Source organism: Myotis davidii, unplaced genomic scaffold (genome assembly GCF_000327345.1).
Source record: "Myotis davidii unplaced genomic scaffold, ASM32734v1 scaffold1252, whole genome shotgun sequence".
Taxonomy (NCBI): Eukaryota; Metazoa; Chordata; class Mammalia; order Chiroptera; family Vespertilionidae; genus Myotis; species Myotis davidii.
In genome coordinates, this window is record NW_006283888.1 from 383,480 (window position 1) to 408,250 (window position 24,771).

General features: G+C 41.2%; 1 protein-coding gene across 5 annotated transcripts in view; it reads right to left on the bottom strand.

The window, feature by feature from the left end:
• Positions 1-20,262, bottom strand: part of DGKG (diacylglycerol kinase gamma) — a 197,507-nt gene extending 177,245 nt beyond the window's left edge. For 2 of the 5 annotated variants that reach the window (XM_015567631.1, XM_006754153.2), the window contains exon 1: positions 19,935-20,262. The gene's annotated coding sequence lies outside the window, so the exon portion shown is untranslated. The remainder of the gene's footprint in view (positions 1-19,934) is intronic. The other 3 variants (XM_006754155.2, XM_015567629.1, XM_006754154.2) reach the window with 2 other exon arrangements.
• Between the last annotated feature and the right edge of the window lie 4,509 nt (positions 20,263-24,771).

Consider the following 24,771-nt stretch of genomic DNA (forward strand, 5'->3'; position numbering starts at 1 on the left):
GCTTCTCTGGCCAGGTGGCCCAGTTGGTTGGAGTGTCGTCCTGTACACCAAAAGGTTGCGGGTTCAATTCCCAGTCAGGGCACATAGCTAGGTTGTGGGTTCGATCCCAAGTCGGGGTGCATGCAGGAGGAAACTGATCCATGTTTCTCTCTCTCTCCCTCCTCCTTCCACTCTCTCTAAAATCAAGAAAAACATACCCTCCAGTGAGGACTAAAATAAGAGCACAAAATGTTTTCCTTTATATAAGCAATAACCAAATATAAAATATAGCGTAATAGAAAAATATCTCTTTTTTCTGAAAAGTTAAATGTACTCTGGAATAAGTCTAACAAGAAATGTGTTAAGACCTTTATGGAAAAACCTATAAATATTTATTGAAGGACCTAAAGGAAAACCTGACTAAATGGGTAAATATCTTATTCATGGAAAGGAAGGCTTAGTTTGTTTTAGTTCTGGTATTTACTAGCTCCATGATTCTGGAATAATTTAAAAATCTTAATCTAGCCCAAACCACTTTGGCTCAGTGGATAGAGCATCGGCCTGCGGACTCAAGGGTCCCAGGTTTGATTCCGGTCAAGGGCATGTACCTTGGTTGCAGGCACATTTCCAGTGGGGAGTGTGCAGGAGGCAGCTGATCGATGTTTCTCTCTCATCGATGTTTCTAACTCTCTATCCCTCTCCCTTCCTCTCTGTAAAAAATCATAAAATATATTTTAAAAAAATAAATAAAAAATCTTAATCTGGCCGAGCCCTAGAGCCTCATTTGTAAAATTAGAATAACAGAATGTTCCTTATGCAGTTATTATAATTATTGGAACTTATAAAAGGAAATGGTATTTTTTAAAAAAAACTTAGAATTATATGTAATACTTTAATTAGGGCAAATATATGTTTGTTACTGCAAAAAAAGAGAGAGATGAAAGGATGCACACAACATAATAGTTACCTCCAAGGAAATTAGAAATTGAGATTCTACTACCTGTAATGTTTTAATTCTTTTAATAATGTATTCTTTATATAATTTTAAAAATATAAAGGGCATTTCATATTTTCATCGTCTTATTCTGCTTCTTTCTATTTTCTCTAGCACAACCCAAGTCAGTCTTCTCAAAGTTTACCTACGTTGGTTAGAGCCTTATAGCACATTGACTTGAAGATAGATAGTTAAGCAGTTATTGTATGGAGAACAAATCTATGTGCATTACATATAAACATGTAGTGTGTGTGGGATTACATTATGAACAATGTGCATTACATGTCCTTTTGTAACTTTTTGAGTATTATATGTTTTTATGTGAATTTCAGCATTTGGATGCGTAAATATGCACCATGGTTAAATAAAAGAATTATCTGCACCTGAAGTTTTTCTATATCAGAATTGTTATTTTGTACATCATAGTGGGCATTTTTTATCTTCTACTTATCCCATCTTTCCCTGTAACATTTGGTTAAAATAATAATTCAATTATGCTTGTATATTTACCCACTTCTTGCTATGTGTAAAGTACTCTACTAGGAGGTAAAAGGGATGCAGGGATGAATTACGACTGATCTCAGCCCTCAGTGAACTGACAGTTCACTGGAGGTACCAGAGAGCTTCCATATCAGCTGTAGTACTGAGCTGTGCGAGCTAAGCCTCAGAGGCAGGAGAACTCAGGACACAATGATGCTCATGTGGTTGATTGAGAAGAAAGGACAGAGAAGAGAGAAAACTCTTGTTTATGAAGTGTACCTGACATGCTTGCACTGGAGGGAGAAACTGTGGAAATCAAAACTTCAATACTCCTAAATTGGGTCTAATTTAAAAGAGTTTCTTCATGCTATGAGATTATTTCTTGTATTTTCAATTTTAATAAAAATTATAGCTAATGAATTCCTCAGGTCAAACTAACTAGAAATGTGCCATTTCGTTTCCCCCCAAATTTTCCAAACTCATGAACCCTGTTGGGTGGAGAGTGGGTGAGATGTTTAGAGGTTTACACACTGGGGCCTGTGAGGTGAAAAGAGGTTCTCTTCTATTATTCCTTTATACCACTGGTTTCTGATGAGGAGAACAAATTGCCAACACTATCCTACATCCAGAAATCTAGACCTGCCCGAAATCAGAAGAGGATAGCCCTGGAGTCCAACACACTGGGTCTACATCTCATCATGCAATTTCCTAGATTTGTGGTTTTAAGCACAGTATTTATTCTTTTTTAATCTGTCTGAGCCTAAGTTTCCTCAGGTGGGAAACTGGAACAGTGATATCACGTTAAAGAGAAAAGTTAGACATAATGAATATAGAGTTCCTAGCACGGTGCCTGGCACACAGGGTTTAGTAGCTGTTAATTGTCTTTCTTTTTTTATTTATTTTTTATCAAATACAGGTAAATGTATCAAGATTCCCTGATATCTTTAGTGCTTTGAACTGGAGAAAGGGGTTTAAGATGAGAGACGGTATGAAGCTAGGGATGAAAATCTTAGACCTCGTTTTAGGGAAGAGGATGAAGGGAAGGATGATGCTTTTCAGAACCAGCGGTAAAAGATTAAATGGGGTGAATTTTCACTTTCACCCCTAAGAAGCAATTAATGAATAGAGCAGAAAACTATCACATGGGAACTTTGTGGCAGCTTCTGCTTTCAGGTGTTAGGAGTGGCTAGATGCGAAAGCTAGATTAGGATACGGGAGGGTTTGGCAAATGAGCACAGTTAGTCACGTGGCTGAATGTGTTTAATAAATTATAATTCAATTGGAGAGATTGACCTCCCTGAGTGAATCACTTTGAACTAGACAAACACAATGAAATCAGTCCCCACTAAAGAAGAAAAAATCATTTTATTTGATCGACTGACATTGTTTTGGGCAGAGCATGGAATTACATGCTGAGTTTAGGTAGGTCAGAAAGACATCCTGTTATTGATGGAATTACATGTGTTTATACAGTCTTCCAATCATTCACTAGGTGTGACTTTTAACTACATAAATAGATCTACTCTCAAACTTATCTTTCTCCCACCTCCATCCACCTCCAAAGTGAAATAACATAGATGTTCCTCATATTTTCAATGGAAATGTCATTCTTCAGATCAGTATGCTTGATAATTGGTATTAGTTACCTCCACCTCTTTTCTCCTCCAAAATTTGAATACCAAATAAAAAACCAACCTACCAAGTTTTGTTTTATATTATCTGTCAGCTCTGTCCATTTCTCTTAATTTAATTCCTTGTGACAGCACCTCCAATTTCTGGGTAACAACCCCTAATTGGCCTCAGCATTTGCCTCTAGTCTTCACAACTTCCTCACTCCATTTCATTCTGCTCTGCATATAAGCACTCTACTCTACAAAAGCTACTAGCTTCAATTATTCTCTTTCTTAGGAACCAATAACTGCTTCTTATTGACTATCAGTTTGTGTCTAATTTCTTTTCCAGGCATTCAAGGTCCTTTATCATCTAGTTTAATCCAATCTTCCACTAGTTTGGGTCAAGACAGTGAAAAATCTGGGACTAGGAATGATAGTTGTCATGCATTCTTTCTGTTGACAGTTGGGGTTCTGGGATAAAAAGGAAGCAAACAATGTCAATACTAGATGTAGCTTTCTGGGTCATGATTTATCAGATGCTGAAAGTAATTTATCATTACTTTCATGTCTAGTAACGAAAGACTTGTAACTCATGAGCTGGGGGCGGGGGCATTTATTTGCCTGGAGGCTGCTGAGGAAGAGGTCAAAGAGCTGGAATAATACCATGAATCTATCCAAAGTGATAAAAAAAAAAAGAAGACAAACATGAGAGGGGAGATGCCTAAGGCCATACACAAATACACATACGTATATAGGATTACAAAGAGTACTATAAGCTGTATTTATGGGCTATAGCTATATGGCAACATGGCTTTGGACCAAAAATTGGCTTATGATGGGACTTTATGACCCTAAAGGCAGAGCACCTTATGAGTGAGCAGTAAAGGGCAAGGAACATGTGTAATAGCATTGTGAGCATTGTCCATAGGCCACTTGGCCACAAGGAGAAGATGCAGAGTGCATTCCCAGCCACTACTATTCTGGCACAAGGGAAGTTGAAGCAGTGAAAGGGAACTTGTCCTGGCTATGTGTTTGCAGAAAGTCTCATTGAGCTAAAAATAGAGCATCATACAAATGTTTTTATTTCACTCTTGTCATGGGGTCATGAAGCTTAACTAGATGAACTCCTGTGGGCCTCCTTCTGACCAACAGAAAGACCCTGCCTGCTGAAGCATGCAGAGACTTTTTTTTTTTTTTTTGGAGAGAGAAGCCATTCCAACTCAGAGGTCAGGGTTGTCAAGAAGGAGAAGCCTGGCTGTAATAAATAGCCAGAAACTCTAGATTAAGGCTAAGAGAAGACAGAAAAAAGAATGGTCCTTAAAAAAAAATGCCTGTATGTCCATGGGTTCATATCTGAAAAAACAACCTTTAGAAATAAGGTAGATATAGGAAGAGGGAACAAATGTATATGAATTACTTCATGAAAAAAAAATAGCTCAAAATGATCTGAAAATAGTAAGAGACATAAACAAATAAAAACTACTGGCAAAATAAAAAGATTAGGGGTAGTTTGGGAAGTGGACTAGTTCATTTCAGAGCAAGAAGAGCAAAAAACGTCTTAGCCTGGGAACAAGGATGACCAGGAGAACTTCTAGTGGAGGTTATTGCGCAGTTTCCTTGATCTTTGAAAAATTTTGGAGAACGACAGCAAAAAGCCAATAGATTAGCAGCAAGCACATTTAATCTTATCTTTATTATAAAAAAAGAAAGATTATAGATTCTACAAAGTGTAAACAGTGTAAGCATGATACTAATCTTAGCCAAGAATCCCTATCATATTTTAAATGACTCTAAAATAAAAATCACATATAATCTTACCACTAACCATAGCCACAAGTAACATTTTGCTGTAAATCCTTTATGGAATTCTATCATGTACAGATGTATGCATTGAATTTTTTTAACTTTTTTTTAACTTTTTCACTTAACAATATATGGTGACCATTATTTGGTGTTATTAAACATTCTTCTACATAAAATAGTGTTTTTCATGGCTACAGAGTATATTATTGTATAAATGGACCATAATTCATTACTTGTCCCCCATGTTGCTATTTATTTTTTTGTTACTCATTTCTAATGGTTAAGACTATGACCTTTACTATTTTTGCTTTAAAGGTACTTGCTGAGGTTTTATTTGTAACCTAATATAGAATTAATTTTTGTAAATGTTCCATAAGCCCTGGAAAAGAAATTTTATTCTTTGCATGTTAGATATTATGCAACATATATTTTTTAAAATTGTATTTCACAATTCCTCTATTTATGTTATTTCTTGTTTGATTACTTGATATATGAAAGCCCTAGAGTGGCATTTTGAAGTCTTTCACCATTATTGTGTTTTGGATGCAGCATGACCTTTTCATCTATCAATATTTATTGATGCATATATTTCCATGACGGTAAATTTTCACTGTGAGCTGGATTCTTCATTATAAAACAACCCTCATTGTCCTATTTAATGATATTTGTCTTGAATTTTTATTTTAATATTTGCATGTCATTTTATTTTAGGAATGACTATGGTGAACAACATATGGTTGGATTTTAGTTTTGGAGCTAATATGCAGACCTTTATTAAAAGTAGGTTAGGTTATTTCATTTGTTTTTGTTAATTGTTATAATGGAGGTAATTGATCTCATCATGTTTTGCTTCTAATTTTTTTTAATGCTATGTCCTTTATTTTATGTCTTTTGCCATATAGACTATGTTTTCTTATAAGATAGATTAATGAAAAATGTATTATGCAACTATTATTTTCTAAATTTAAATGTCAAAAATGAGATGACACTCTCATAGTTGAACCAAGGCACTAAGAGCGTTTTGTTTTCAGTGTCCCATCCTTTCCTGTAGACGCTGGACAAACACCAGTGTTTCCCAGGCTTTTACAAATGTAGTCTGGGGTTTCAAATTTACGTTTGTTGTTTCATAATTTTTGTAACAATGCATGTCTTCTCTTTGAATTTTACTTTTGCATACTATTTTAAAACTGGATTTACAATAATTAGCTAGATATCTTTTTTTTAATTGGCTTTAGTACTAATTAACTATCCTTCATGACATCGCTTCCTCCACATAGTTAATTTGATTTTCTATAGACTAAACTCTGCTCATTAGTTCCACCTAATAGAGTTTAATTCTGTTACTGTGTTCTAGTTTCCTTGCAATCTTTCCATACTTCATTCATATCATTGCATACCATATTTTGTTTTCATCTCAGCCTATTCTGGTTCCCTTCTGATTTGTAGAGGCCCTGGCTCCTTGCCCTCTTAAGAGGATTCCAGTCTCCTAAAATGTCCTTTGAGGTCTAACTGGAGGAGTTCATTTATTTTTATTCTGTATGCTATTCTTTCTCCCTTATGTAGTTTTACTGTTTACTCATTCTTAAAGAAGGAAGTATTCTATAGACTTGATGCTTGTCAAATAGCAGGTCTTGAATCTTGTTCTTCCTGAATGCTGAAATAAGAGTGGCAGGTGGGTGTGCACCCAGGCTACATCAAGTTTCTAGAATAAATTATCCTAGAGTAACTCTACTTCGGTTCTATTGTTTCTTACTGCTGGGAAAATTTCTACTTTTTTAAAAAATGTGATAAAAAATTTCTCAATATTTCATAAGCATTTTAAAATATTTAAATTCTTTATTGTTTAAAGCACTACATATGTCTCCTTCCCCCACCCATTGATCTCTCCCCAGCCACTCCCACCCCCAGCACATCATAAGTATTTTAATAAATATATATTCATTTATGCTTGATGTGAAGTCAAGTATATATCCATTGTATCAGGTTCCTTATATCCTTAAAATTCTTGATATACTCATTTGTGTGTTCACTCAATATGATGAAGATTGATAAAAATACATTGTTTCCCTTCATGATTGTTAATTTTTTTCTATATTTTGAAATTTATGTTAATCAGAATAACAATATTTAAGGAGGTATGTCTTCTAATGGATTCTTTTAGTCACATTTAATGCATCACTTAAAGTTTCCCACATGAAATTCTACTTTTCTAATATTAATATTGATCTCCCATCTTTCTTTGTTTTGCATTTTCCTGGTATATCTATGCCCTTTCCTTTCCCCCTATTTTGTTTCTTTCTGTTCCGTTTTGTTTAAAACAGCATATATTTAAAATTAGTTTTTACTGAATATGTCTCTTTGTCTTTTAATAGAAACTATTTAACTAGTCCCACTTAATGTGATAATATGTTTGACCTCACTTCTAGCATCTTATTTTATACTTTCCTTTTTTTTATGTTCCCTTGCTGTTTTGTTTATTAGAATTTAATCTTGGCTATAACATTATACTTTCTTTTTTTATGTTCCCTTGCTATTTTCTTTATTAGATTTCAATCTTGGCTATAACAAAAATTACTCTTAATTTTGAAGTTAAATGTGACATTTCTAGTTTTATGTTCATCTGTTCTCTTTCTCATTAAAAAATATATTTAAACGTATTTATCTATATCAACAATGAAACAATATTCACTGTCTCCCATAGTACAAGATGAGAGATTTAGCACTTGAGTTTTTTTCTGGAGTAATTTGAGTTTTTAGCCAGAAATTATTATCATTAAATTTTTCATGTATCTTTTTTCATTAAGAATGATTTTTGATAGTTGCATTGTTCCATAACTATAATAATGACATATAAACACTAAGTCTATATTTGACAGGTTTCATTATCCACCTCATATCTTTTATACCACATCTGCTACATTCTCAAATTTTAATGTTCATTAATTTCCTTTTTCATCAGAATATATTGAGTAATACTTCTTGTCAGTAAAGAATTTCAATGGTTAATATACCAATAGATTTTTTTATTCTTATAAATTAATAACTTTCACCAGAATATACTTTTATTGTCCCTGGTACACAATGAACTATTTTGAATTGATATCAGAATGATTATTTTTTAAAAAAAATATTTTATTGATTTTCCACAGCGAGGAAGGGAGAAGGATAGAGAGCTAGAAACATTGATGAGAGAGAAACATGGATCAGCTGCCTCCTGCACGCTCCCCACTGGGGATATGCCCGCAACCAAGGCACATGCCCTTGACCGGAATCGAACCCGGGACCCTTCGGTCCACAGGCCTACGCTCTATCCACTGAGCCAAACCTGTCAGGGCCAGAATGATTATTTTTATGTTCTTTATTATAATTCATCTTGCATTTCCTCTTCCCCTGAAAAATTCTGTTTTCTGTTTTTTAATATTTAATTTGTTGAATTGTAGCTTCCATTTTCTCATTACTTCATTTCTTTATGTGTCTATCAGTACTGTAAGAATTTACATTCATCTATAGTTTTCTGCATTGTTCTAATTAATGCTCATGCTCCCATTACATGATTTTAATTCAACACCATATTTTTTCACTTTAAAGAAGGTTCCTAATCTCAGACTTCTCCCTTTTGAAAGTTTCCTTATGTGTTCTTAAATCTCTGTAATATAACTTGAAGATTTATTTTTAAGTTTTTCCTTTTTTATAGTGTCTATTTTATAGGGAGACATTACTTTTACATTCTGAGATGTATTTTTTCTTTAGAATTGCTAAAGACTGTTTTCACAAACTCCCACTATAGGTTTACTGAGCGTGAGTCTCATGGTCCAGTGTGTATGCTGGTCAAGGCGTGTCTGAGAAGGCATGAATGTGATTGAGAAGTGTTTCCCATCACCTACGTATGTATATATATATACATACATACACACATTTACTTGAATGTGAAGTCAAGTATATGTTCATTGCATCAGGTTCCTTATATCCTTAAAATTCTTGATATACTCATTTGTTTATTCACTCAATATGTTGAAGATTGATGAAAATACATTGTTTCCCTTCATGATTGTATTTTGCCAATTTTCTTGTACATTTGGAAATTTATGTTAATTTTATATTATAAAATTTACCATTTTTAAGTCTATTTTAATGGCATTAAGTACATTTATGTTGTTATGCAATCACCCCCACCCCATCCATCCAAGAAACTTTTTTCATCTTGAAAAACTAAAACTCTGTACTACTAATAATAACAACCCATTCTCCTCCCCCCCACCATTCTATTTACTGTCTCTATGACTTTGACTATTCTAAATACCCCACATGAGTGGAATCAGATAGTATTTGTCTTTCTGTGACTGGCTTATTTCACTTAGCATAACATCTTCCAGGTTCATCCATGTAGTAGCATGTGTCAGAATTTCATTCCTTTTTAAGGCTGAATATTATTCCATTATGTACATATACCACATTTTGTTTATCCATTTATTCATCGTTGGACACTTAAATTTCTTCCACTTTTTGACCATTGTGAATAATGCTGCTACAAACATGGATATGCAAATATCTCTTCATGTCCTTATTTTCAATTCTTTTGGGTATATATCCAGAAGTAGAATTGCTGGATCATATGGTAGTTCTAATTTTAATTTTTTGATGAATCGCCACACTGTTTCTATAGTAGTTGCACTATTCACAATCCCACCAACAGTGCTCGATTTCTCCACATCCTCCTCAATATTTTTTAAATCATAGCTATCTTAATGGCTGTGAAGTAGTATATCATTGTGGTTTTGGTTTTCCTAATAATTAGTGATGTTGAGCATCTTCTCATATAATTATTGACATTGGTGTGTCTTCTTTGAGGAAACACCTTTCAAATCTCTTGCCCATTTTGAATCAGATTGCTGTTGTGTTTTAGGCGTTCTCTATATATTCTTAATACGAACCTTCTTTCACATATGTGATTTGAAAATATTTTCTCCCATTATTTGCAACCCCTGCCATCTTAACTTAGAGATGCTAGTGAAATTCTTTTAGGAGTCCCTTCCTTTTCATCTCTAAGCCAACTTTTCCATCAACTTTGATGAATTATGGATTGGTTGGGCTTTCCCTCAATTCATTCTTGGGTACAGTTTTTATCATGGAATGTCAAAATTTCTAACAAGTGCATTATATGGTATCCTTTCTGGTTGTCAGTACTATAATAAATATATTAAAGTATTTTATTTATCAAGTTGGTTATTTCAAAAAACACTAGGGGAGTGGGTGTAAGTTAAATGTGTATTCTTCATTTCCCATTTTTAAGACCACATTTCTCAAAGGTGGTGCACCTGAACCAGACTCACTCTGGGTGCTGGTTTAAAATGTTGGTTGCGGATCCCACCCCACCCCTTGAACCAGAATCTCTGAGGGAAGAGTTTCCAGGCAATTCTAATGTAAATGAAAATCCAAGAACTGCTGGGTTAAGTGCAGCTTTGTGAGCACTTAGAAGAGAAAGCAATGAACCCTTAGGACTAACCAAGGTTCACTCAGAAGTCATAGCATCTTTTTGACAGGTCTATAAGTTATGTAACTCAGGGAGAAATGTGGTAGATTACAGTGTAAGTCAGGATATTTGACAAGGTTTCCCATGATTCTTTTTCCAAAGGTTCTCCTTGAAGTCATAAGGGAAAAATATGCATATAATGCAAAGACAGTGATAATGTGCAGGCAAAACCAGGGCTGTTGTGCAGAGTCCAGAGTAGGTTCTGATATTTTAAAGTGGTTTTTAGAGAAACTGTAATGCACTCATAGGAGATTTGCCAAAGAAGGTAAGGAATAAAAAACCCTATAATTTGAGGAAGCAGTGAGGAAACATCTTGTTTAGTAACATTTCTTAACTCAGCTGAACATTGTCACTTGGGGACCCTTAAAAAACTACTCAGGCCCAGGCCCCAACCCAGACCAATGAAATTAGTATCTCCCTGAGTGAGATCCATGATTGCTATTTTTGTAAAATTCCAAGGTTATTTTAATGTTTAATGAGAGTTGAGGACCTCTGTTCTATAAAAAAACACACACACAAACAAACCATATTTACAAATTTGTGAAGCTCAAATGTGGAAGAGGAATACAATTGTTTCTGTAACAAGCGCCATGCCTGACTGTTCACCTGGCAGATGTGGGCATTGGTCTAGCTGAGTCAGCAACTGGCTACTGCCCCAATTCACCTGCCAAGCCCAGACTCTCAACACTGTGAGAAGTTTCCTCCCATTATTAAAGAGGCATGGATCTCCTTGACATGGGTCTTTCAGATGCTGGCAATACATGTATCAAGATAAATGGAAATTGACTTCCCCATGAGCTCATTGGCTCTGGTGGTTTCACCTGTCACTTCCACGATGACTTCCTAATCTCGGTCTCTAGCCACATAGCTCATCTATCAACCGCATCTCCATCTGGACTTCTCACTGACACCTCAAATATAACATGCCTTGCACTGAATCATTACCTAACCCTACTCTCACCTCTGCTCATTTGTTCTCATGGTCGATGGCACAACTACTGTCCTAGGCACATAAGGTAGAAGCCTGGGAGTTACCATTAGTTTTTCTGTCTCCCTCACTATCGTCACACCTATTTAATAACCAGTTCTCTCCTGACTCTGTGCCTCCCTCCATCTGAACTACCTTGTTCAGCCTTCATATTACTTAAATTCTGACAACAGCCCCCCAATGGGCTCCTTTCTCCCCTCCCAATGCTGCAGCTAGAGGATTTGCTCTAATGTTAAAATCTGACCATGTCAGTTTCCACTTAATTTCTCACCTCCCTCGACCACATTGTCTATGAGAAAAGATCCACACTCTTTAACTTGACAAGATCCTCCTGTCTACATTTTCAGACTCATCTCCCAACATTTCTCAACTCACAGTTTTTGCTCCAGTAACACTAAACTATAGACAAGGACTGCCTCTGAGCCTTTGTGTACACTGCTCCCTCTACCTAGAATGTATTACACACACTCACTTCTTCATTTAACTTCTATTCATCCTCTAAATTTCAGCTTAAGCTCATCTGCTCATCCAGAGAGTATTACCTGACCTCCTTGGTCCAATACCTTCCTAAGCTGGGGAAATGATCCTCCTCTGACTCTCATCTAGAGATAATTCTACATGATACTTGTTTTTGACTCTGTTCCACACAGTCCCACCCAGCTCCTGGAGACCCTGTTGGCCCAATCCCCAGACCTAGTCCTATGCCTGGTACAGAAGGGGTGCTCAATATACTGGGTAGGCAAAAGTGGGTTTACAGTTATTCATATGGAAAATAATACAATAATTAATAAATAATAATAATATAAGGATAAACTCTGTGTTTTGTATACTCACAACTGTAAACCTACTTTTGCCCCACTGTGTATATTTGCTGACTTAGCGTTGTTTCAAATGATTGGGTGGATCTCCTCAGGAGTGCATTCGCCATGACTTGCATGATTTAAGAATTAGAAACATGCCCTGGCCAGTGTTGCTCAGTTGGTTGGGCATCACCTGAGTACCAGAAGATTGCCGGTTCGATTCCCAGTCAAGGGCACATGCTTGGGTTGCAGGCTTGATCCTCGGTAGGAAGCATATAGGAGGCAGCCAATCGATGTTGAGCTCTCAATGTTTCACTCTCTCCTTATCCCTTTCTCTCTCTCTAAAAATCAATGAACTATTAAAAAAAAAGAATTAGCTTAAAAAATTAAGAACAGTAGGGACTTCCTCGGGTATAGAAAAATTTGGCTACTGGCTTCTTAATTGCTGGGAAAAACCACTTTGTGGTCAGCCAAAGTCTGCTGGAAATCCTGGCATGAGAAAAGGGAGACCGATTTCTATCAGTGGGTGTCCTGGGGTCAGGTTCTGAAGATCATGAACATTTTGTTGATGAAACCTTGGATGGGGAGTGTGGGGGACTGGATGAGAGCACCCATTTTGAGTGGCGCTCAAAGATACTAGACGGAACACTCTGGCCTTCTGGGAAATCAAGAGAGCTTTATTAGCTCTTTCACTTGAACTAAGAGGCAGGGCGCTGAGGCGGCTGGTGAAGTGCTGCAGGCTGCTGTCCCAGAGCAGAGAGGTAGGGAAATGCAGCAAGGAATGAAAACATTGGAGCTAAACATTTCAAGCACTTCAGCATTTAAGGGTCAAAGTGGCCCTGCTGACCTCTGGCCACTTGGAACTTTCACACCAGATCAGTCATCAGGAAAGTGAAAACTTAGTTCCTGTTTAGATGAGACTATTTATGCCTTAAGTGAGGATAAAACAATCCATGCAGACCACACAGAAAGGAATGATGGGCCCAAATGATTAGCTGAGCAGGCAAGTCTGGGGTTTGTCAGCTGCTGTGTGGCCATTGAGTTTTATCTTTCATCCCTTTTCTTGCCCCAGTAGACTCTTCTAGATCATAGCCATTGCTTTGGTAAAATCACACTAGTGAAATGAGGCTGGTGACATCCATGCTGCTTGCCTCACACTTATGATTGGATCTGAATACATTGTTATCATCTAAGTGTGGTGCACGTGTAGAAGGTGGTTATTATTATTGTGATTTTAATTATTTAAAAAGTCTCTTCTTACTTGAACCTTTTCTCTGAGTGCCCCTCTCCTGCCATGGATGGGGCTCCATTTCCTACTTGGAAAGTGAGCTCTCGGCTCCTTTCTCCTTTTAAATCATGATCAGAAAAGAATCTTTAATTTTCACTGAGGTATCAATGACTTCAGAGGTTTACTCCAAGAGAAAAAAATGAACACTTCTGCAGAAAACAAAGCCTTAAACTTCCAAAACAAAGATGAAAAAAAGTTATGCCCTGAGGAAAGCCCTGGGGAGGAGTGGGAGACCTGGGTTCCTGTCCAGGCCGTGCCACCCCAGGCAGTGTGCTTTCCCTTTGGATGGAGGATTCCCAAATTTGAAGAGGAAGGCCTGGGACCAGATGCTGTCTCGAATCCTTCCCTTGTCTCATTATTAATGATGCCGAGACACTTAAGTCCACCTCAAATTAATACAAGTCTTTTGGACTAATTGAATAATATTCCAGGGTGCTAAGACAACATGCAACTGAGATCACTAGACCACTCTCTATAGTCTTTTCAGAATCAAAGAGTAAGGAAACCACTAATACCATTACCACCCCTATCAAACCACTATCCCATTACCATCACTACAACCACCAACAACCACCACCATCACCTCCAGTAACTGCCACCACTACCACCACCACCATCACCACCAACCACCCCCACACCATATCCATTATCACTGTTACCACCACACTATCACCACTACCACCATCACCCCCATATTACCTCCACCATCGCCACCATTACCATCACCATCACCACCAACTACCACAATCACCACTATCATCGCTACCACTATCACCACCATTTTCATGGCAAACATAGTTCTATTTTTTTTTTCATGGGAAAGTAACTTATGAGAATTTCTTAACTTATCGGGTTGATATTAATTCCAGGAAATATTCTGGAATGGGATGTGGAGTGAACCTTTAGGACTAAAGTCATGAAAGTAGTTTATGTCAGACTAACAAAATTGCTTATTTGAAAACGATATCAGGCAAGCAGATCAGGGAAATACCAGTGATAAAGGGTAGGGGAACTTTGTTAAGACCTTTGATAAGATACCCCTGATAATCTTTTGAAAAAGATGAATAAATATGGGCCAAGTAATAATACAAGAAGTGGAATAAATTTTCTAAAAGAGTGATGTTTATTTATTGAATTAATATCTAACTTTTAGGAGCATAGAGTGGAATATCCCAGAATCCTGTAAAGTTCATCATCTTTATCGATGACTTAGTTGAAGAGGTCACACTTAACAGATTTTGAGATGGCAGGAAGTCAACCAGAGGGTCAGTAACTAACAGAAGCAAAGCCAGAAATATCTGGGAAAGCTGGCAAGATTGACTGAATTGAACAAGATAAAATTAGGAATAAATGCAAGGGTTCTTTATCTGGGTCCCAAGTAGCATATGTACAAGCATGGAGTGGGGGTGGGTAGGCAACACAGTTCAAGAGCAAATTTAAAAGAGAATTGGGATTTTTTTTCAGTTGAAACTAAACTTAACAGGTATTATTGGTATAGATTCCTACTTCAACCTTACAGAGTTTCAACAGAAATATAAAATGTAAAACAAAAGAAGTGATCATCTTACTGTACTTGGTGCTGATTAGGCCTCCCCTGACATTCTGTGTTTTATTCATTAAGAATGAAGTAATTAGAGAAAACTGGAGCAAGAGTGATAATGATAGTGAGGACACTGAACCCAATGGCCTATGAGGCAGGATGGAGCCTGGAAAGGGCACTGACCAGGGAGTGGGGAGCCAGGTTATGCTATTAATTGGCTGTGAGATCCTGACCAAGCAAGTATTTCTCTCTGGAGGTGATGACAGGCCTCACTGGGTAGAAACACGGAGGGTGGTGGTTGACTGGCCTGTTCTCCTAAGGAGGTTTTGGGCCTCTGGTTAAGCTACAGTATAGGTGGGTTCCTTTCTCCTTACCTCACCCATCAAGCAAAATTTTACACTCTTGAAATACCATTGACATTTGCAAATTATACCAATTCTTTCCCTTGGGAAATCATAGGGGCCTGAGTTAAAACTTAGCCTTTCCTACTAGCTTTGTGACCAAACTTTCTGAGACTCACTTTCCTTGTTTGTGAAGTAGGGCTAATATCAGGTTTGGTGTGATATGAATATTAAGTGAGATAATGCATATACAAAATATAGCACAATGTGGGGCACAAAGTAGGTGCTCAATTAATGGTTTAGGTAATGTTACTACATTTACTACCACGATCCCTCCTCTTTCTTTCTCCCCCTCCTCCTCTGCTGGCCAGGCATTGTGCTGGTTGCAAAGGAAAAGACTCACACTCCCTGCCTGCCCCAAGCTTACAATCTAATCTGTCCAGTGGAACTGTCTGCAATAATTGGAATCTTCCACATGTGTATTCTCCAATATGGTAGCTAGCAGCCATATGTGGCATTTGAGTACTGGAAATGTGACTGCGGAATGGAATTTTAAATTTCATTTAATTTTAATGAATTAAATGAAAATGGTGATAGTCCCATGTGAAAATAGACAGCACAGCTCTAGACACCTTTCAGGTACATTTCTGAGACTGAGTAGTCTGAGCAGAATGAAGATGCATCAGAAGAGCAATGTTCATAAAGCACCAGCATAGTAGCTAGAAGATTCTCTTATGTGCCCATTCATCACATTTAATTATCAGGTGCTGGGGGCACAGTGCCATCTGTACCTTCGGGAGATCACAGTTGAGTGGGGGATATGCAGATAAATCATTTTTACCATAGGGAGGCAAGTGTATGCACAGGTGCTACAGGTGGAGCAGAGAGAGGTCTCTAACCCAGATGAACAGTCAGGGAATGATTCTCAGAGGAACATTTTAAGACCTGAACTCTTTTTGAATAAGTAGATTTCATAGTGGGGGCTCAATTGACATTTATTCCTTTTACAGCAACAGATGATATTCCAGGGCCACTAATCCCACTGCTGGTGGCAGAGGTGGCTATGAAGCAAACCAGAGAGAACTCAGAGCAAGGGCCAATTTGTTTTCTTTGAGAATTTCCCCTTTGTGTCTTTTTGTATTGCCTAATTCAGTTTCTCTCCTGTGGCCACATTTTCTTCACCTGAGAACACTTTTTTTATCATGTGTATAGCCTTATTTTTTAATTTTATTTGTAGTCACTAAACATCAGTGCTTTTGGGAGGTGAGGGGTGGTGAACTCCATTACAACATAAAGTGATATCAACTCACACTGTGGTTTGGTTGTGGAATTCGGATACTTAGAGGAAACAAACAGCTCTGTGAATATGGCCAGTCTGAAGAAGCTGTTACGGATTGCTTGTGTTGGCTGAGTCTGGCTGGTAGTGATGCACATTCATAGGAGTGAGGGCTATTCTAATTACTTGTGTAGAGAAAGGGGATCTTAAGCTCATATACACAATAGTATTTTACACAATAGTTCAAAGTTAATATGTGACCTCTAGCCAGAGAATTCTGCAACTGGCACATGTTCACATAAAAACAGGTACAGCTTCATACTCTATGGGTTCCATACTCGTAGTTGTGTGTGTAAAGCAGGATTACTGTGATTCCTTTTCCCATGAGATCAGGGAGATGCTTGTGTGGTCTGGCTTGGTTGTGTGAGGCCCTGGTCTATGTGAGTCCCTAGAGGTTATGTGCTTTGACTATAGCACAGTTGCCTCTGCTGGATGGAAGTGTAAATTGCTGTAGCCTTTCCGAAAAGCAGCTTGTCATATATACCAGGGGCCTTAAAACATTCATACCGTTTGGCCCAGTGAGTCTACTTCTGGGAATTCTATTCAAAGGAAGTATTTGGAAATGTGTGCAGCAGACTTTGCCCGGGGATGTTGTACAGTTATTTGTAGTTGCTAAAGACAGGAAATGACTTAAACGATTAACAGCTTAATACTATGCAGTCATGAAGCTGATGTGCATGAAGGACTTTTTGCTACAACACTAATTGGGGGGGGCGGGGGTGGGGAAGGCAAGAAGCATTAGCTACAGAGGCTAAGCAATAGACCAGGAGTCAGACAGCCTGGGTTTGAATCTTGGTTTTGCCACATACTAGCTGTGTGATTTGGGCAAGTCACCTGAACTCTGTGAGGTTAATAATACATAAATGCTTGCCTTAGAAAGACTTCTGAGGATTAATGACACTGTGAATACAAAATACTTAATACCTGCAAAGTACATGTTTTAAGCACCCAGTAAATGTTGGCTGTCTATGGATTGTAAGATTTCAGAGCACAAAAATAGATGGAAAGAAAATAGGCCAATATATTGACAGTGTGGAATCTGGGTGATCAAATTGTAGGTGTTGTGTTTCGTTCTTTGTACAGTTTTCAGCTTTCCAAATTTCCTGCATTCGATCGACATGAATTGCTTTTATACTAAATAAAAAAAAGTCATAATTTTGTCATAATGATGTAATTCAATAATATATATATTTTAAAGAGTTTTACCCACAACAAAAAGGCACTTCTCTCTTTCCCCTCCCCATCCAAAGGAGGAGCTGGAGGCAGCCTTCTCCCCCAGAGATCAGCAGGCAGGGAGAGCTGCTTTGTGGCTTCCTCCCCCAACAGATCACACAGTGCACAGCCCAGACCTCTGGGCACAGGTTGGCAGGATCCTCTGGCACTTGTTGAAGGTGCTCTGAGGAGAGTTTGGGTAGGGGCAAGGAACAGATCTCCTGAGCAGTTTCTCCTATTTCTGAGAGTCTAGATTCCAAGACGTTCTGACATTTATCATTTCCCCCCACATCTTGGTTGATCTGAACTAAACACTGACATGAAATTGTAAGGTGGCAAAGATTCATCTACTGGCTCGCTACCCCCAAACCCCTCCCATAAAAATACCTGTAATAATGCCTACAGCCCTATGCACAAACTTTAGGCAAGACTGGCAAAGAAAATACTTAGATGGGGGTACAACAAGGGAACAACAGGGAAGTTAGCTTAGTTGCAGCTGCTTTATTTAATGGGTATAATTTATATTAGGACGGAATCTTTGGCAAATACAGCCTGTCTAACACCACAGATGGTGAAGTCCCTCCCCATGTTATGACGTATTTCTGGAATGAGAGGGTCATAAAGCACAAAGGTGTGTGCGTGTGCGTGTGCGTGTGTGTGTGTCCAACAGTGATAATATTTGCCCCCTAGGATCTAATGTCCTTCATTCCTTCATTGACAACGATTCTCTGCAGGCTGTGTTTTAGGCAAAGAATCCCAGGCACCGAAATAGGATGACGTTCCCAGGACTGGAACCAAAGGGGAAGTCCCGACCCTGTGTCCTGACCTCTGCCCCTCATCAGTGAAACCCCCCCCCCCCCATCCCCCCCCGCCCCGGTCCGCACCTCCAGAGCCAAGGTGCATTCCCCCAAGCACCCAAAATAAAAGATTGACAAGGTCGTCTTCCGGACAGGGAGGTCATTGTATGCTAATGAAGCCGGAGGAAACAACCGCGTGGCGCCTGCTAGGAGTGAGCCCCCGGTTCGCAGTTCTCCCGCGCATCACTGCGGCGCAGCCACAAAACCCCGCGCGCTGCAGCAGACCCTCCGGCCTCCCGGGTGGGGAGGCGGGGGAGGGGTCTTGTCCGCCACTTTGGGTTCTGCAGCTGGAAGGCTCGCCTCTGGGTGCTGCCTCCACGTTCTGGTCCCCTGCTTTCCACTGCAATTATGGCGGGGATGGAGGCGGCGCATCAGAATCACCTGTAGGGCTTTTCCAACTCCACAGGCCCCCTCCCCAAATTCTAGTCCACTCCTCCAGAGGAAGAAAATATCAGAATCTGCAGGTGGACTGGTGGAGTTTTCGAAAGCCCACAGGTGATACTTGATGTGCGTCCCTCAAGACACACACAACCCCCCGCCACACACACACATACACACATCGTGTGACCCAGAGACTAAACAGGTCAGCTTTACATGCTCTCCCTGACCCTTCTCCCCTTCCCAAGCTCATATTTGTCAGGGTATCCGTGTTCTCTGCAGCTTCCCTTTGAGCTCCCCTGGCCCAGGAGCTTTGCGGAGTGCCCAAGTCCTGAAACCCGTGGACCGCCACAGCGTCGGCGGTCAAACGGTCAAACGGTAGGTGTTCCTCGCCCCTAGCTGCCCTTGTGCACCTTGGAGCGCGAACTGGACACCAAAGAGCAAGGTAAGTGCAGAAGGGGAGAAATCTGACCAGTTGCTTCGGCAAACTGCCTGGAGCAAGGCCGCCTCCCTCCCGCACACCTTTGAGGTGTGGAAGGTCCTCCCAACCCAGAAGGGAGCCGGCGCCCTGCCCCGTGCCGCTCCCGGCGCCCTCACCCTTCCAGCCGAGGGTCTCCTTCTGCAGGGACTTGGAAGCAGGTGGCACCCTCAGGGTGGGCGCAGTGGCCTTGGCTGCAGGTCCTTCCCCTGGCCACGGGACCGACTCTGGCTTTGCCCTCCTTTTTCAAGTTGCTGCGGCCCACGTCCCCCAGCCCGAGCCCGAGCCCGCCTCCGCTGCGCCAGCTACTGTCTTACCTCTCGCCAGGCAACACTTGGTTGCGCGGTTTCCCGGAGCGCTCCTTCCTCAGGGCTTATTCCCTTACTTGGGAGGAAAGAGGAACCAAAAGACAGAAAGGGGACCGAAACCGCCGTCTGAGCGTCTTCCCGCCCGCGCAGCCGGCTCGGGGAGGGGATGGCAGCCCGAGTGGGCGCTGCAGAGCTCGGGCGGCCCTGCTGGGGTTAGGCAATGCCAGGGTCCTCTGCCTGCTCCGTTATCCGCGGCCCCGCAGCAGAGTCCTCAGCGGCTGCCGGCTAGTACGGCACTGCGGCTCCCTGCCCCTAGCGGCTTGGTAAGTCCTGCTGCCACTCTCAGCACTGAGCCCTGCCCCCGGGCGCAGAGCCCGCCCCTGCCACACTCCCGCGTGCGCGCGCGCTTGTACACACATACACACATACACATGCCAAACACACACGCGCACATGCACATATTATGAATGCCGGTGTGCCTTTGGCGCAACTTGGGCGCAGGCATGAATGATTTGGGCATTTCTCCCTGGTAGGGCTTCAGTTTGGGAGGAAGCGTTAGAAGCTTAGGGGTTCGGAAAGGATGCAGCAGTGGGGCTCCGCAGGGCGCCAGAGGCCCACTGATTTGGGGAAAGGTGGAAAACTGGTTGACAAGTAAAATAGCCACTGGGCATTTCCACATCTCAACCAGATCTAGGCTGCCTTCATATCTCGGCCCAATCAGAGAAAAAAGAAAATCAACAAGTTCTCTCTGCTTCCCTGGGACTGCATATCTCCAGCCTCCAAATGTCTGACATCTCTGACCTTGGTGGCAAGGGACTGGTGGCTGTTCAATATGAAAAGTTACCCCCTCCTCCAAGAGCGTGGGGACTGGAGGCCAGATCAGATCTCAGAGACTGGGGCTTGTTCGTTCCTTCTTCTTTGCTGTTAGATGACCATGAACTGTTTTCCTGCACAATAAATAGACCACATCTTACTTTTAAAATGTAGGCAAGCACAGAACAGGCACTGGGGTGAGGGGTAAGGGGTGAGAGCCAGCGTTGGCCAAGACACCAGTGACTTGCTGCTTCTTGTCTTTCCATGACGTGCATGTCCACATGGGGCAGTGGTGGTGGTGGTGACACCAGCAGGAAGTCACACCAGCGGGATGACTTCTGTCCATTGCATACCACATTTAGAGTCATCAGGAATTTGGACTCTCATCTGTAAAATATGTAGTTTACCAGTTTCCACAGCTGAGAATTCTTTTCCACCAGCAGGCAGCGAAGGTCCCCGAGTCAGGACTACAGCCAAGAAAAGCTTTCTGCAGATGCAGAGGCGCCAAGGGGCTTTGGGTGTCTGGGCATTTGGGGAAGAAGCCTCAAACATGAATGTCAAAACGGCCCCAAGGACCCTGATGGTAAGTGTCCATATTGGGTCATATGCAGGCAGACTAATGGGACAGATGAGGAGCTGGGGCTCAGAGACTTCCCCAAGGTTCCAAACGGCAATTGAGGCAGAGCCAACACTAGAATCCTGTGTTCACACTTCATGCTGCCATCCACTAGTCACATCTCATTCTGTCACCCTGGGTTGGTACTCAAAGCTCCCTGTAGCTAGACTGAAAAAATCCTGCTGAGGGGACTGTGAAAGCTCTTCTACCTTTCCTTATTTCCCTTTCACTTGCTGACTTCTTCATTTCACAGCTACCTATTAAGCTCCAACTATGTCTTCACTTTCCCTGACTCTAGTCCTGGGCCTTACTTGAGAGGAAAGAGGAACAGAGAGACAGAAAGGGCTTAGAACACCCTCTGTCCCTGGTAGAGGAGAAAGCTGGTCACGGCCTTAATTGATGTATTTTCATGGTGCTGGTTGGGTAGATGTGGAACACACAATCCTTGATTTCTAAACTTACATTCTCTGTGGAGGAAAACACTCACCCGTCACAAGAAAAACGTTCTTGCCCTGTCTAGTCTTGACTCCTTCTAAAGAAGGAGAAAGGGAGGGAGAGACTATATTTAGCTGAGCATCTTGATGCATTTGGAGATGCATTTCTTGCAGGTAGGGGTTGGGGCAACATTGAATTGTTCTGCCTATTAAAACAGGAGGGAAGTTGAATGAGAGGAATAGAGAAGACACACAGAGATAGAGTGTGGAGATTTGACTTGAGTGGGAGCATATTGGAGAGTAATGACAGAGAGACTCCCAGAACAGGGCTGCCAAACAAGGATTTGGAGAACAGGAATACTTGCAAAAAATAGTTTGCTGAGGGGGCAAGAAGAGCTATGAAGTCCCTGTTCTCCAGTCTCCTATGAAAGAAATCATTTGTAAAGGCAATATTGTCCCTGAATTTGCTCATGAGTGGATTCTTTTGGGGAACTTAGGATGTTGCTGAATTCAGCATGTGGATTGATTCAGGGGGAGTACAGAGAAGACTGTATGGACAGATGGCTTAAAGACAGCAGGCCCCTAGGCGACATACTAATGACATGTGGGGAAAGGGTGGTAATAGAGGTCAAAGCAACGTGAAAGGCAGGAGAGCCAGGGGTGGGAAGAAGCCCCAGGAAGACTAAGTTATGATGACTGAGACATTAGGGAGGAGGTACATTAGTGATGGGATTTGAAAAGGGGAGTAGGGACCTGACACAAAGATCAGTAGGCAAGGACACTCTAGGCTGAGGGAAAGCAAAATTATGGAAGGAGGACAATCCATGGTGCGTTCTGGGCAGTGGAAGAAAGGAAGGTTGGGACATTATTATAGGGGCTCCCAATGCCCTGTCAGCAGATACTTTAGGCTCTAGTATCGAGGAGCTATTGAAGGTGTACATTTTTGTTTGGTTTTGACAGGGAGGGGGCTGGAAAACAGAGATGCCAGCTTTCCCAGGTAAGGCCTTCCTGGTCAGAATAGGGGTTGGAGGATCTTGGGGAGGGCAGTTTGCTGTGCCCTCATGAGGAGCCAGCACCCAGATGGTACAGGTGGCTCACTGCATGGGGTGCCTAGCCGAGGGACTGAAGTCCATCCCATACTCTCTTAGCCCATCTTGCAGGGCCAGGTCAGCCTGGAGGAAGGTGGCCTTTTCTCTAATTTGCAGAGGGTTGGCATGGGCAAACAGAGGTGCTGGCTGCTGAACTCTATCTTTGAAAAGGTTGAAGCCGCAGTGAAACAAGTGAGGATTTATTGAGCATTCATTGAGCAAACAAGGTAAATGGGAAAGAGGCTTGAAGGAGCATGTCTCTGCTCTTTGGGACATTCCGAGATGCACCGTAGGGTACAGAGGAAGAACCTTACTTATGCCCCTCAGAGAATTTGCAATCTGTGTTGGCTATGAAACACTCAAACCAGGTAAAAAGAAGCAATAAAAGAGTGTATAATTCAAGTGCCAAATTGTATAGAGCAGATTCTCAAGATGTAAAAGACCTCCTCTGGGCTTGAACAGTCAAGGAAGGCTTCAGAGAGGGGGAGGTTTGGCTTCTGAGTGATATGTGTGTTGGCTGTGGATTGGAGAAGAGGGTTGTGAACAAAGGGCCAGAGAGAGGGAAGCCAGAGGCTTCTGTGCATGGGTTTTTAGCCCCCCTGGCCACTCTAATGCTGTTCCCAGTCAGAGTTCAAGCACTCTGATGAGTCATCCTTGTTTCTGAGAGACAGGGCATTTCTGGATGTTTAACTGGCTCAACACTACATCCCCTGAGACTTCAAAGTTGGCAGCTCACACTCGCCATGTTGCTCTGGGAACACACCATCCAAGCTGAGAGCTGATGCCCAATTGCCATTGCCAAGGCAAAGCCAGGGCTGAGTCAGGTACCTGTATCTGGAAATTGTATGTCGGACTGTCTCTGACGAGCTGGGTATATGGTGCACAGCTGAGATCACAGGTGCGGTCAGTGACTGGGAACTAGGAGACCTGTGTTCAAGTCCCTAATCAGGACTCATTTTGCCTTTCGGAGCCTCATTTTTGTCACCTACAAAGCTAAAGGATTACACCAGATTATTTCCAAGCTGCCTTACACCTAATATTTCATATAGGATTCTTTCATTTTATCAAACAAGTCCAGAATGGGAACTGATACTAGCCAAGTCCTGACCTTAATTCTCCCCTTCGCTTTGATTGTGGAGGTCAGCTCTGCTCCTCATCACAGGTTTGGCATGGACAGTTGTAAATCCAACCTGGGGAATGTAGACAGGTCAGCTCCCTCTGTGGGCCTCAGTCTTCTTATTGGTAAATAAGGTGATTAAAAATGGTCTCCACAGCCCTTTCTCATTCTGATACTGTAAATTCTGTCAACTGAACAACTTTTAAGTACTTCCCCATAACTAGGGTGGGACCCCTCCATAAGGCAAACTGGGAAAATCCCCACAATAAAACTGAGAAGCTTGGAAAAAAGGAGAAGCCTTGATGTTTAGGCATGGGGGGAGGGTGGTTAGAGGACTAAATGAAAGAAAGTGAAGGGATTAAGCAAACACGCACATACACACACACATACACACACACATACACACACAAATCCTATATATTAAAAGCCTAATATGCAAATTGACCAAACTGCCAAATGATCAGTGGAACGACCCGGTCACTATGACACACACTGACCACCAAGGGGAAGATGCTCAATGCAGGAGCTGCCCCCAGCCTGCAGGCCCCAGGCTGGCCAAGGCAGGTGCCAGCAGGGACCTCCTGATCCCCTCGCTGGTCGCCCTACAGATCAGTCCTGATCGCTGGCCAGACCCTACCCATGTGTGAATTTCATACACCAGGCCTCTAGTATGTATATGCATGTACATATGTGTGTGTGTATATATATATATATATATACCTACACTAATAAAAAAGAAACATGGTAATTGGCGTACGACCGCTACCCTTCCCATTGG